General features: G+C 38.5%; 1 protein-coding gene across 8 annotated transcripts in view; it reads right to left on the bottom strand.

Annotated features, from left to right (window-relative positions):
- The window catches only part of EPN1 (epsin 1), a 75,174-nt gene extending 68,307 nt beyond the window's left edge, over positions 1–6,867 (bottom strand). For 4 of the 8 annotated variants that reach the window (XM_075189995.1, XM_075189994.1, XM_075189996.1 and 1 more), the window contains exons 1-2: positions 6,622–6,867; positions 400–648 (exon numbers count right to left, since the gene is read on the bottom strand). The gene's annotated coding sequence lies outside the window, so the exon portion shown is untranslated. The remainder of the gene's footprint in view (positions 1–399; positions 649–6,621) is intronic. The other 4 variants (XM_075189999.1, XM_075190000.1, XM_075189997.1 and 1 more) reach the window with 3 other exon arrangements.
- Positions 6,868–13,358: the final 6,491 nt, after the last annotated feature.

Here is a 13,358-nt window from a genome sequence, read left to right as displayed (position 1 = left end):
GCAGAGAAACCTAGGTATCAACTGCTGAAAATGCTACTAGTTCCCAGTGCATGTTTTCAGAAACTAAACAATTCCATTCTTTTAATTCATTGAGGCGATAGTTCAGAAGTTATTGGTATTATTTATTCTGCACGAAGGAGCAAACTAATGTGCATATTTACATGTATTTAGCTTGGTCTAGCAAAACAAAATGTACCATCAGCCAACAGATGCCAAAAGAACAAAACTGCCCTAAGAACAAGTAACAATGTAAATTGAGGGTCACTGGACCACAGGGGGCAATAGGGATGAGTACTACAAATCAAAATGTATAGCCCAAAGGCAAATTAAAATAAGCAGCGGATAATTACAAATATACAGCATACCACTTTCTTCTACAAATGAAAAGTGTAAGCTTACCTTTCTAATGAATGGCTGCATCTTATGATGTGAGTATCAGCACATCCTACATCTCTGTCAGAGTAAGACGAATGCCTACAGCCAGGTGGATGCAGGGAATTCAGGACTCTTCAGACTGCTAAAACCAGCTCTATAATCCACATAAACATTTGTTTCCAAACTGCATGAACTAGTACTTGCTCCAAAACCTGAATTTCAATGGTTGATGGCTCCCCGTGGTGATTCTGAAAAAGTCTGTAGTTTCAATGCCTAGAGATAAAGAACAGAAAATATGTTTTTTTTTCCAAAAAGTATCAAAGGAGACAGGTTCTTAAACAGGTTCCAGAACTGTTTTTACCCACAATTAAGTACTATTCTAATGTATCATTGTGTAAGTAACATTGCAACATGTGCATAACAGGATAAAAATGACACAATCAAAATCAATAGAATCATTAATGGGCATTTTGGTGAGTGTGTGGGAAGGGTACATGTGTGGGAAGGGTACTGTTACACACATGTGTGCGGTCATCTTATGACCACAGGAACGCTGGAAGTGAAACGACCACTCGGCCTAAACCATATCAAACTTGCCCACATGAAATGGTCAGTGATGCAGTCACTTGGCTCTCAGGTTGAACGCAGGGTAGCACATGTATGGCCAGATTCAAAGCTTGGGTCTCTCTTATGGTTTATATTTGTTTAGTGAAGTGATCAGAAAGCACTTTAAATCTATAGATTATCCACATTAGCACACCGGTATATAGTGCAAAACCAGCAATGTTTGTTAGTACCATGGAAGTCAAAGAGAAGATTGGGTGAATTTCTTCTATGCTGACTTAAAAGGATGAGTCCACTACAGAACAAATATCCTAAGACTAAGGTCATTTTAGCTACCTGTACACTATTAAAAACTTATAGGCAACTTCACTGGTATGTTATGAACGTTCATTTAAGGTGTTTGAAGTAATGTATAGAGTTATTTGCAGAATAAAAGTTATAGTCATCTATTGTTATTTTGTTGCTCTGTTTCCTTAACAGGTTTGTAACAAGAAGATTGTAATTATTTAAAGCAAAATGTTTTGTCCATCAAACATTCCCTGACACTCCTACATATCTGACAATTTTCTGAAACTTTTCAACATTTGTAAATGTTACTCCACAGCCATCTCAAGCAACTCACATTTTAGACTTTAAAACAGGTTGCACGTATATGCAGATTTGCTTGAAGCGGGACACTTGAATAGTGGGGGGTGGGGTTGAAAGGCCAGTCAAATGTAGGCCAAATACAGTAAGGGTGTGTTGGCACAATTGCAAACAGATGCAGATCTGCACAGAGATATGCACCTGTCAAATCTGATACATGCCAGACACAAACCTGGAGCATATGCTAGTGCTGCATGCACTTGCAATTTTTTTTTGCAACACCTGGGAATTTGGACGTACATTTGTTAAAACTAAGAATGAGCCCATTACTTGAACTAACTACTTGCAAGTAGTAGCAAAACATGTATTCCTAGCATGTCCTTGGTTGACAAGACAAAGTCCAAAACCATTAGATAAGATAAGGGAAACATATGCTACATGATGTACGCTTATACATAGGAGGCCAATAAGCCTGACATCTATAATTATGGGCACAAATGTAACTATCCTGGCACTCGGTCCAACTTGGCAACAAACTTAGGTGGCCAAAGTGGACAAGATACAGCTGTTTGGCATTTAGGCAGAGGGGGTACAGATTACTTTCAAAATCAATGGGGCCCATTAGTGGACTCAAAAGACTACTGGGCGCACAGGCAGATAAGTCATCTTCTGAATACTTTTATCAATATGATCAAATTTCGATCTGAGGTACCAATTATTACAGATTGTGTTCCCAGATTAATGAAAAACCATTTATTGAATTCTGTGAAAATGTAATTTGAAATTAAGGGTAGGGCTAACACTATCAAATTTTAGATAATTGTGTGGAATTTTATGAGACAAATTGATTTGTCAAGAGTGGATCTCTATGAGCCCATGTGTATGACTGCCATGCCAAGCAGTAATCCACGGATTACAAACCACGCAATTTGCAGCATTCGAGCAATCACACACAATTTTTCTATTACAAGTGTCCAGAGTAGCTGCGGCCTTAGACAAATGCTCATTAACTATATGGCAAGCAAAAACAATCGTACTGGGATAGGTGTTAAGAATGCAATTATTTCTGCCTAAAACGAGAATTCATAAGCAGCATACTGGATTTAATGCCGTCTCTAGAGATCCTTATTTCTTTGGGAAGTTTTTTGCAAATCAATTACATAGTACATACAGAATTAACGCAGAAAAAATTATATCAGATGGTCTGGTGACAGGTCCTCATATAAAAAAAAAATAAAAAAAAATAAAAAAAAGCGGTAAATACAGTGTGTGAGAGAATATTTCGTTTTATATTGAATTTATAGGTATATATTAATCTAAAGTATTTTTCAGGAAATGTGTAGAAAATAAAATTACACATGATGTATTTTCTATTATTATTGCCGTCAACTGTACAATCATTTACACATTGTTTGCCTATTCCTATATAGATTGGATCAATTTGACCTGCTTCCATGCAGCTCACATTACCCTCTAAATACACTGTCATTTTGTATATATATATATATAATAGCACTTTATAGAGCCAATTTTTACTATAATGTGCTCTAAAACTTTAGCACAGTGGCGGTGTTGAGAGGCAGGAGAGCTGTATGGATACCGTGTCTACATATGTGAAAAATGCTTTCTTTGGCTGTGAAATTGTACAGATTTGTTGTCAAAACAGCAATATTCAAATTGTAACAGCACTTCCACTACTCAATGGTTAAGTATACAGAACACCTTTTTAGATACAGGGATTTGCATAATAATTTTTGTGTTTGAACAAATACATTTAGAGATTTTTAGCAATTCAATTGGTTTTAATTCAATTAAATCATCCCACGCACTTTACACATTTGGTTTTAAGTGGAAATACATCAGTGCATGAGGAAAGTTGTAGTACAGATGGAATTTAATGGTACGTTTACAACATAAATACTTAAAACATCTTCCATTGAAGTGCTTTTCTGTAAAAAATTGGTCCACCCAATATAATCAGACTATCAATTAATTTGGTGAACTGCATTTGATTGCGCTAGATCTATATCATACTTGCCAAAATGTTAAAATACTTTCCAGACACATCCTGCTGTTGAGTTGCTGTCACATGTGATATTGTAGAGGTAGACCCAAGAGCACTACAATATTTTTGCATCTTAACTACTCATACAGTATATAGTCCTGAAAATAAAAGTCATGGGACCGTCTCTGTCTCTGGACATTAGTCAGTAGGCAGCTATACAACTGTCACCCACTTTAATCACACAATTCAATTTAAAAAACAAAAAAAAATTAAACAGAATGATCATATTGTAATGAGCTGTAGCCAAAAAAGTGTGAATATATAACACATTAGAAACACAGGGATCATTAATCCTCACTACATAAGTCACTCCAACTAGATTTGGCCTCTCTTATTGGCCACACGTCCCACATTGGGAAAGTGGCCAACAGGAAAGCAACACCATCCCATGACAACACAAAGGCATTTTTGACATCTTATAGTGCTAGAGAGTGGGCATAAGTGGCAAATAACAAAACAAAAAAACTGTTTGACAATAGAGCCCTGCATATGTATATCAAATGTTATCTGCAGATACGTTGCTCACAGAAAATTCAATGTAATAACAAGAAGAAATGATAACCAATAAACAACATTTTTCAGAAAGTAAAAAGTTGTTTTCAGAATGCAATATACTATTCCATTAAAACATTGTGAAGGGGGGGAGAATAGAATTGCAATAGCACACCAATTCAAATCCAGGAATTTATGAAGATTATTATTCTATCACAAGAGTGAAGTTATGGTCAGGTTGTAGACAGCTAAACAAAAGGGTCAACTGTACTAATAATATTTTAACTTGTAACCCATAAAAAAAAAAATATTGTTTATACAATGAACCACATACTCTATACACATGCGTTTAAAAAAATAAAATAAAAAAAAATAATATCTCACAGCACTGGATGCCCTTACCAACCAACCTATAATCTTGTTATATCACTTATCAACCAAGCATATCTTACTCTTCACTGTAACAGGAACTTAAAAGCTTATACTACATGCTCGCTTAAAAAAAAAAAATTGAGCAACACCCCTTGCATGACGCTCTTACAAAATATGTTTTAAACAAAAACTGAAAATACAAAGCTCCCCATGTCCTAGAGATGTTTTGTTTAAAAGTTGTGCTCACAATTAAAATCCTTTGGAAGTTGCATTGCATGATTTTCATTCCATTGGAGACAGATAATATATATACAGCTCAACAAAACAAATAATGGGGCAGCACCCACGTCTGTTAATAAATACAATATACAGTGATAAGGTTGACAGCCCAAGATATTATTCCATAAAATGAGTATTTATAGCAATAATGACTGAAATAGGGAATCAATGATGAGCAAACAGAACATTGAACATGGGTTGTAGTTGCTAAGCACTTCAGCAGAATACTAAAACAATAAACAGGATGAGAATGATAATATGCTAGAATAAGTTCAATAGTGCAGTGAGCAATAGAAATATGACATTTGTCTTCCTCAGCCCAACCTGCTAAGCAATATAAATTGTGAATAGTTTGATATAGGTTACATGTGATATATGAAATAAAGATAAAATACATTGCTCATTCTCACTCTGAGTAGGAGATGAATTGTCGCCATGTGATCAGATTTAGTTATGTATAAATTACCTGAGGTATTTTTATTACTGCTGCACAGTTAAATCTGCACCCTCATTGTGTTTTAATTTATTCAGTACAAGCCTACAGAATAAAGGCACATATATTTAGCATGCAGCTACTTCAAGGTCCTAAAAGAGAAAATGGACCAACACAAAAACTAAAGCCAAGACATAAATAAAAGGTACATGTTCCAGTTTGCTCGGATTATAAATAAATGCAGACAACTAGAGTCCCTAAACTTTTATAATGACCTTATATTAGTTAAGGCAAATTCATTTCCAGCAGATAACTTGGTACAGAGTGGTATTAAACCACTCTCCAACATAAACTGAAATATAAATTGTTTCACATATATGGAAATAGAAAAACAAAACAAACAGAAGACAGAAAAATAAAAATGACAAAAATGAATTAAATCAAAACACCAGCATCATATGCATATCAAGTTAAATGCATACATTTTGGTTATTGTGCCCTCCATTTTTTAAATATCCTTCAACTTTAGATGCAGGAACCACATTAAGCAATTCAAGCCAGCCAATAGATTAAAAGTAATGTTCTGTTCAACTGACAGCTTTGCTGGTAACCTTTTTTTTCTGCTGAGCACTGCATTGTTAGAGACAATATCTACAGGGCCCAACAAAAGTCTGTCAAAATGAGAGGAAATTAATGTCCCTGCATATCAAATAGCAGGGAACACCACATACATGTAGTTGGCAATTGTTCCTAATGTAACTGGGGCAGTACATAAGTTTCATGTTCTGTTTTTATTTTTCTAACAATAACAATTATACTCTATATGATGAATGATTTTTAAGAAAATAACAAAATTATAATCTTATTCATTGCTAATGTCATATATGGAGCTGAAAGCGTCCATAGATGCATCAGGACCAAGAGCAAAGTGTCTCTAGGAATTGTACTCCAATATTGGCAACTATGCACGTGTTGGGTGGGACAAGAGCTTTGACAGGCGCATATCACACCACCTCCCTTTCTGCTGCATCATATAGCTGGAATACAACATGTACAGAAATGTGTATATATTCAGATATTTAATCAAGCTTTATTCAAAAGGAATGAATGCTATTAGTTCCCAATCTGTCAAGGCAACTGCGAGTATATCCCCTAAACATTTGCAGCAGGCGTAGGTGTAAGAAGGGAGGAGCAGGGTGTGGGAACGGTCCAACACTCCTAGTGTAGAGACGAAAAGGCACAAAGGACTGACATTGTCACTGATAAGGCAATGCAGGTGCAGCTGTTGTCAGTAAAAGCCTGTCTCTCAATTACAGAGCAGTAATGTGACATGTATGTGATCATTGGAATAAAGGTCTCCATATTTCCGCATATCGCAGACACGCCATACGTCAGCTAAGTCTATACGGCAGTAACCAATGATTAGCAGAACATTGTCCTGCACCTTTCCTGTTACCTTGGAGGCTAGGACCTCACAGCTGGTCGTCCTGTGTGAGTCGGTGAGCAGATTGGGAAAGCTGTCAGTCAGCTTCTATTCCCTCCCCTCTTTCCTGACAATTACGGTGGTTGTTCCTACTTCAGCCTCACTCCACCAGGGCCTCCCTTCTCCGTCTCCGCTATACGGCCAGCAAACAGCGAAAGACGCCCCGGAGCCTACGCCCTTTCACCTCCGGATGGAGAACAAGAGGAAGGAGAGAGATTGCTGGCAGTGTTGCGCAAGATGTCGACGCTTCCGCCCTCACGGTGACGTCACCTGATGTCACACCCACTTCATACCAAGCTTTACTTACAATTGTCGTTTTAAATCGTTATGTAACTAGTTATTGTACTACTGTATTATAGTATAGCATATCATATAATATAGATGTGTTTAGCGCTATAAAAACAGCAGTGGAACAAAAATCCTAAGTTTTAAAATATTTGTTCCTGTAAAATTGTTTCTCTGCTGTTGTACCTGGACAGGGTTTAAATAGTGACATTATTTATGCTTCATGTGAAATTATACAATTCTCCCCCTTTATACAGTTCTTTCACTTTAAAACAACACCTTTTGTTGCAATGACATATTTGTTTCACAAAAGCGCTTTCAAATGTATTTTTTCTCTTCTATGTCACCATAGGTGGGAACTTGTGACCTGGAATTTTTGTGAGTGTATTACATTTGCTAAATGGAGCCAGTGATTGACATCAAAGTACTTAATCAGCATCCAATGTGAGGGCGGTCTTATCTTGACAGGTATTGAATTGTTCAGTACCTGTCGCGCTAATCCCCATGGGGTCCTGTTCACTTCTTTCATGCTAATCCCTGTCTCCGGAAAATGTAATATACTTGCTAACATTTTAAAATAAATTCCAGTGATACTTAGCTGCCATGCAGGTGCATCTGAGCCAAGAGTGTAACTAGATGTGGGCCACCAAGCAAAATTGTGATGAAGCCCTCTAGGGCCATCATGAAGTCTTACAAGCAGAGATGTCTGCTCCACCCCCAGTCAGTAATCAATGGGGCAGAGTAATACTTAAAATAGTGGCAGTATGATACATTCATCTGAATTATACATAGTTGTTTTATTTTCTACATCATACCTGTCTATATACACACATATTGAAGACATAATAGTTTGAACTTTAAGAAATGATTTTGCTCTGCTGTCGGGCCTCATAGCATAGATTTCTTTATGTACACAATTCTTAACACAAGTCTATAACTATGTGCAGTTCAGCATACTACTTTAAATGCATCTACTGACTGAAGATACGTGTAAAGCTTTATGGGGATATTTAATTGTTAGCGAGTTTGTAATTTCGAGCGAGTTAAGTCTTTTTTTCTTATTTTCGAGCGCGGAAACTTCTCCCGCAATTCTAATCTTTTTTTTTTTTTTTTTACCGAAACAGTCTTATCGCGCTCCAACCGTTTGTCAGTGTTAAAGTATAGGCTGGATGCGAACCCTCAGCGGAAAAAGCTATTCAATTGTTTTTTAACGCTGTGGGTGAAACAGGCAAATCTGCTGTTTCATCTTGCACCTCCTTGGTCTGCTCAAAGAAAAAAAAAATTTTTTAAGTTAAGAAAAATCTAAATTAAACTGAAAAAATAGGTGTAAAAGTTCATTAAAATAACCTGAAAACCGAAAAGTACTATTTTTAAAAAAAAATAACAGTGTAATAATTAAAACAAATTTCAAAGTTTCCCCTTTAAAAAAATCAATTAGTGGTGCATGTATTTATATTTTTTAGGGGGGTGGTTGTGCCTGACCTCAGTCAGCACTCATCAAAATTGTGAAAAGTAGCATGTTATTTATTTATTTTTTAAAACCAAAATCGTTTGCTCCCCACTCTATACTTAGTCTTAACCCTAGTGCTGGCAGGCTATTGCTGTGTGTGTTTAAATCTTTGAAAAATCTTGCGTAGGGTTCCCCCTATTTTCATTGAACCAGCACTAAGCAAACCAGCCGGGGTGATAGGCACTATAGCAGGGGGGAGGGGAAACGCAGTTTGGGTCCCACGGCCATAATGACTAAACACCCATAGACTGTTCAGCGCTGGCCTGGATTCCCTAGGGAGTGTGGTCCGCTGAAAAATGTAAGCGGGCCACCCCCCTAGGGACACCCAGCCCAGTGCCGATAGCACTAGGGCTCTTCCTACTACCCCTGGGCTGTGGGTAGTAGGGTAATAAATGGGGATTTTGTATGAAAAAAAACAAAAAAAAAATTTTTGACTTGTGGAACTACATGTCCCAGCCAGCCATGTTGGCCTAAATAGTGTGGGCATGCTGCTACTTGTCTAACTACAAGCACTAGCATACCCATGGCACCCAGGGCATGTTTGCACTTGTAGAACCACAAGTGCCAACATGCTCTTACACCCACGGCTGGCTGTGATCTGTAGTTCCACAAAGCAAAATGTTAAATAAAAGCACAACACCCTCATTCCAACCACAAATCTTTATTAAAAATAATAAAACCCCAAGAAATGCAGTAAACACCCTCATGTACACCATAGATTTTTATTAAAAACAAAAAAAACAAAATACCATGGACGAAATCCTCAGTTTTCTGATGCTTTACCTACACACACTCATTTACGCCAAGTCCCAACAAATATTTGTACCTTATAAATGTCCATGCTTGGCCAGTGTTCACGAAATGTTTGTAAATGGCAAAAAATTTACCTGCTTGTTAAATCTATCTGCTGTCCGAGGTAGGGGGGGCATTGTTGCTTGCAGTGCTGGGGCCCTTCTTGATTGCAGTGTGGGGGTCCATTCTCTTGTGCAGTGCTGGGGCCCTTCTTGATTGCAGTGTAGGGGCCCAATCTCCTTTGCAGTGCTGGGGCCCTTCTTGATTGCATTAATTTTATTTTATTTTTTTATACTAAAATGACTGCCTTAACCACTCCTCATTTCAAACTCGCTAGGACCAATAATAGAGCGCGAGGGGGTGGATGCAATGTTAACAATTGAATTGAACGGGGGGGTTTTTCAAAACGAGCTCAGGTTTTTTGTTTTTTTTCGAGCGCGGGATTTTCACCCGTCTCGCTAACAATTGAATACCCCCCTAAGAGTACAAAAAGTCCCAAAAGTTTTGAGAATGACACAAGTATTGGTGTTCACAAAGTTTGCTGCTTCAGTGTTTTTAGACCTTTTTGTCAGATGTTGCTATAGTATACTGAAATAAAATTGCAAGCATTTCATAAGTGTCAAAGGCTTTTATTGACAATTACATTAAGTTTATGCAGAGTCAATATTTGCAGTGTTGACCCTTCCTTTTGAAGACCTCTGCAATTTGCCCTGGCATGCTGTCAATCAACTTCTGGGCCACATACTGACTGAGGGCCACCCATTCTTGCCTAATCAATGCTTGGAGTTTGTCAGAATTTTGCCTAAGAACACAGCCATGAATAAAGAATGGTACCAAAACATCCTCCAAGACCAACTTCTCCCAACCATCCAAGAATAGTTTGGTTAAGAACAATGCCTTTTCTAGCATGATGGAACAACTTGCCATAAGTGACTCGGGGATCAAAACATTCAAATTTTGGGTCCATGGCCAGGAAACTCTACAGACTTTAATCCTATTGAAAACTTGTGGTCAATGCTCAAGAAGCGGGTGGACAAACAAAAACCCACAAATTCTGCCAAATTCCAAGCTTTGATTAGGCAAGACTGGGCGACCATCAGTCAGTATATGGCCCAGAAGTTAATTCACAGCATGCCAGGGTGAATTGCAGAGGTCTTCAAAAAAAAGAAGAAGGGTCAACACTACAAATATTGACTCTTTGCATAAACTTAATGTAATTGTCAATAAAAGCCTTCGACACATATGAAATGCTTGTTATTTTACTTCAGTATACCACAGCAACATCTGACAAAAATGTCTAAAAACACTGAAGCAGCAAATTTTGTGAAAACCAATATTTGTGACATTCTCAAAACTTTTGGCCATGACTGTATTATAGGCTTTAAGCATATCATCATGCAGTAGACAGGGCAATCATTCCCCTCTTTCAGTTAACATATGCCTGAATTTATTGAAGCCAGGATGGGGAAGATCATCCCCATCCCTGAACTACTTAATGATTTTTGGAGTGTCTGAACTTGTCCTTAGCACTTAAGGGGTGAATTTATTTATTTTTGCTGAATAAGCTTTGTTGTTAGATAATAGTTTGACTTTGTCACTTTGCAATTGCATGTCCCATGATTATGTGGTGTATATATTAGGTATACATTCTTTAGCTTCGTTAGGTATTGGTTAGGTCCCGCTTATGTGAACTGGAAATTTTTGTCTATATCTGCTTTGTTGGTATTTCATTGGCAGCAGTATATAGGGCTTGTATTGACATTAGATACTGTTGGTGGCTGTTGATGATTTTAAAAGTGAGCACTTACTGGTTTTTCTTTTCTTTTAGATATATCTATGTAACACCTCCTGTGATGTTGTTATGATGCCTCCCAGTGACTGAGTGTGTGGTTTGGCACTGGGACCCAGAGAAGACACACCAGGAGGGTTGCTTAACAACATCAGGCTGGTATGAGGGGATCAGATCTGTGAGTGTAGAGTGTTAGCCGGGGCCCAGGACAGAGGGGAGGAGGTCCTGGGACCTGCCTTGTAATCTGGGAAGCTGGTCCATCGCCTGCTGTCACTAGGGACTATAGTACAACATCACAGACAGAATACTAGTGACATGGGATAGATTTCAGAGATAAAGTACCTCAGAAAGTGACAAGGTGATGGAGAGGAGAGGCAGCAAACGTAAAGGGGTTGCGAGACAATACACCTGCTGAGGAGGGGCGAGAGATATTACCACCGCAGAGGAGGTGAGAGAGAGATATTACCCCCCCGCAGAGGAAGAGGGAGTGTACACTGCTGTGAGAGAGATGTGAGGGTGAGCTAGAGAGCCACCATTTTGGATATGACTGCCCCATTGATATGCTGTCCATGTTACACTTAAGAACTGTGCAGGAGGAGACAAAAGAGATCCATATAGGAACTGTACATATTTACTTTATCACTGCAACAGTTTAAGAATGTGCTGGAGTAAAGAAGGCATTTAAATAAAGAGTTTATTTTGCAATATAGAGATGGTCTGGCGTCCAAATTATTGAGACATCTGATTGCACTGCGCCAGCAAGTTGTGTTCCAACATCTTCACAGATACTCTATAAAAAATGACTTGCATGTGGGGGGACCCACTGGTCATTTACCTTCACACCAGGAGCTAGCCAGGGCTGAGATGGAGGTTCACTGCCTAAACTATGCACCTCTACCCTACACACAGTGACAGTGGGTTACATCTATAACAATGTTAACAAGCACTGGGCAGATAAAATAAAGGACCTACATTTATTTCTACTTCCCACACATTACTAATACTCGGAAGTAGATCAACAGAGATAACAAACTGTTCTTGGAACCACGGTCAAATCAGTGTGTAACTCAGCCTTTGGTACATATACAGTATATCTTACTTTATTTTTGCAAGGAAGAATTATTTGTTAAGTTTATTTGTCAATTTTATCTATGATGCTTTTGAGTTGCCTTCCACATATGGAAGGTATGTAGCTGGATTTAAAGTACTACACCGTTTGATGGAGGTGTTTGCGGATGCCATCAGAGCTAGTTCCCATTTTGTGAACCTAGCTGAAGAGACATGTCTGGTTTGAGCTGAATTCAACAGAGCAGATACCGTATGAGGTGAATAGAAGGTTGAATCATATTTTAATACTACGTCCACGCTTTTACTTGCCAGAAGAGTAGTTGCTGCTACACTTCTTAGACACGTTGTGAGTGATCTTGCCACAGTGTCCAATTGTGCACTGTAGTATGGTACCGGTCTGCTAGCATCACCATGTTTCCTCACTTGACCTCTCCCAGTGGATTGAATCCGCTACTCGTCAGGATGGCTACTGTCTTGATCTTGTTTTCTCTAGACTATGCTCAGTTTCTCATTTCCTTAACACTCCTTTCCCCTCTCGGATCATCACCTTATTAGCTACTCGCTCACTCCCAGTTCTTTACTCTCCCTAGTGTCAAACTCTTCCAAGCCTCCTCACAACCGCAGGAATTTCAACTCTATTGATTTTCAACAATTTTCCACCTCCAACACCTCTCCCCAATTTCTACATTCTCCTCCATTGATCGGGCAGTACCCCATTTTCATCAAACCCTAGCAACTGCCCTGGATCAAGTGGCTCCAGCGACACTACATACTTTGCATAGAATTCATTGCCAATGGTGGCACACTACAGTAATACGAACTCTACAAAAACTTTCTCGTAAAGCAGAACGTCACTGGCGTAAATCTTGTGCCTCTAATGATTTCATCACATATACTGATATCTACCACTCCTATAGAAATGCTCTGGACACTGCTAAACAAGCATACTTCCAATCTCTCATCTATGCTCAGGCTTCTAACCCCAAGCGCCTCTTTAACAGATTTAACTCTCTTCTGATTCCTCCTGCCCCAAATCCTCCAACTAACATCAGTGCACAGGATCTTGCTTCCTATTTCAAGGACAAAATTGATAAGATCAGGCTTGAAATGGTATCATCTGCCTTGACAAGCAATCGGCTCATTTCATTTGTAGCACCCGCTGACACCCTCTCTTCATTTCATCCCACAAATGAAGAGGAAGTTTCTACTCTCTTCTCATCTTCCTACTCTACCTCCTGTCCTCTTGATCCCATTCCCTCACAAATT

Source organism: Mixophyes fleayi, chromosome 11, assembly GCF_038048845.1.
Source record: "Mixophyes fleayi isolate aMixFle1 chromosome 11, aMixFle1.hap1, whole genome shotgun sequence".
NCBI classification, from domain to species: Eukaryota; Metazoa; Chordata; class Amphibia; order Anura; family Limnodynastidae; genus Mixophyes; species Mixophyes fleayi.
Note: the sequence above shows the minus strand (reverse complement) of the source record. Positions and strands in the feature narration are given on the sequence as shown.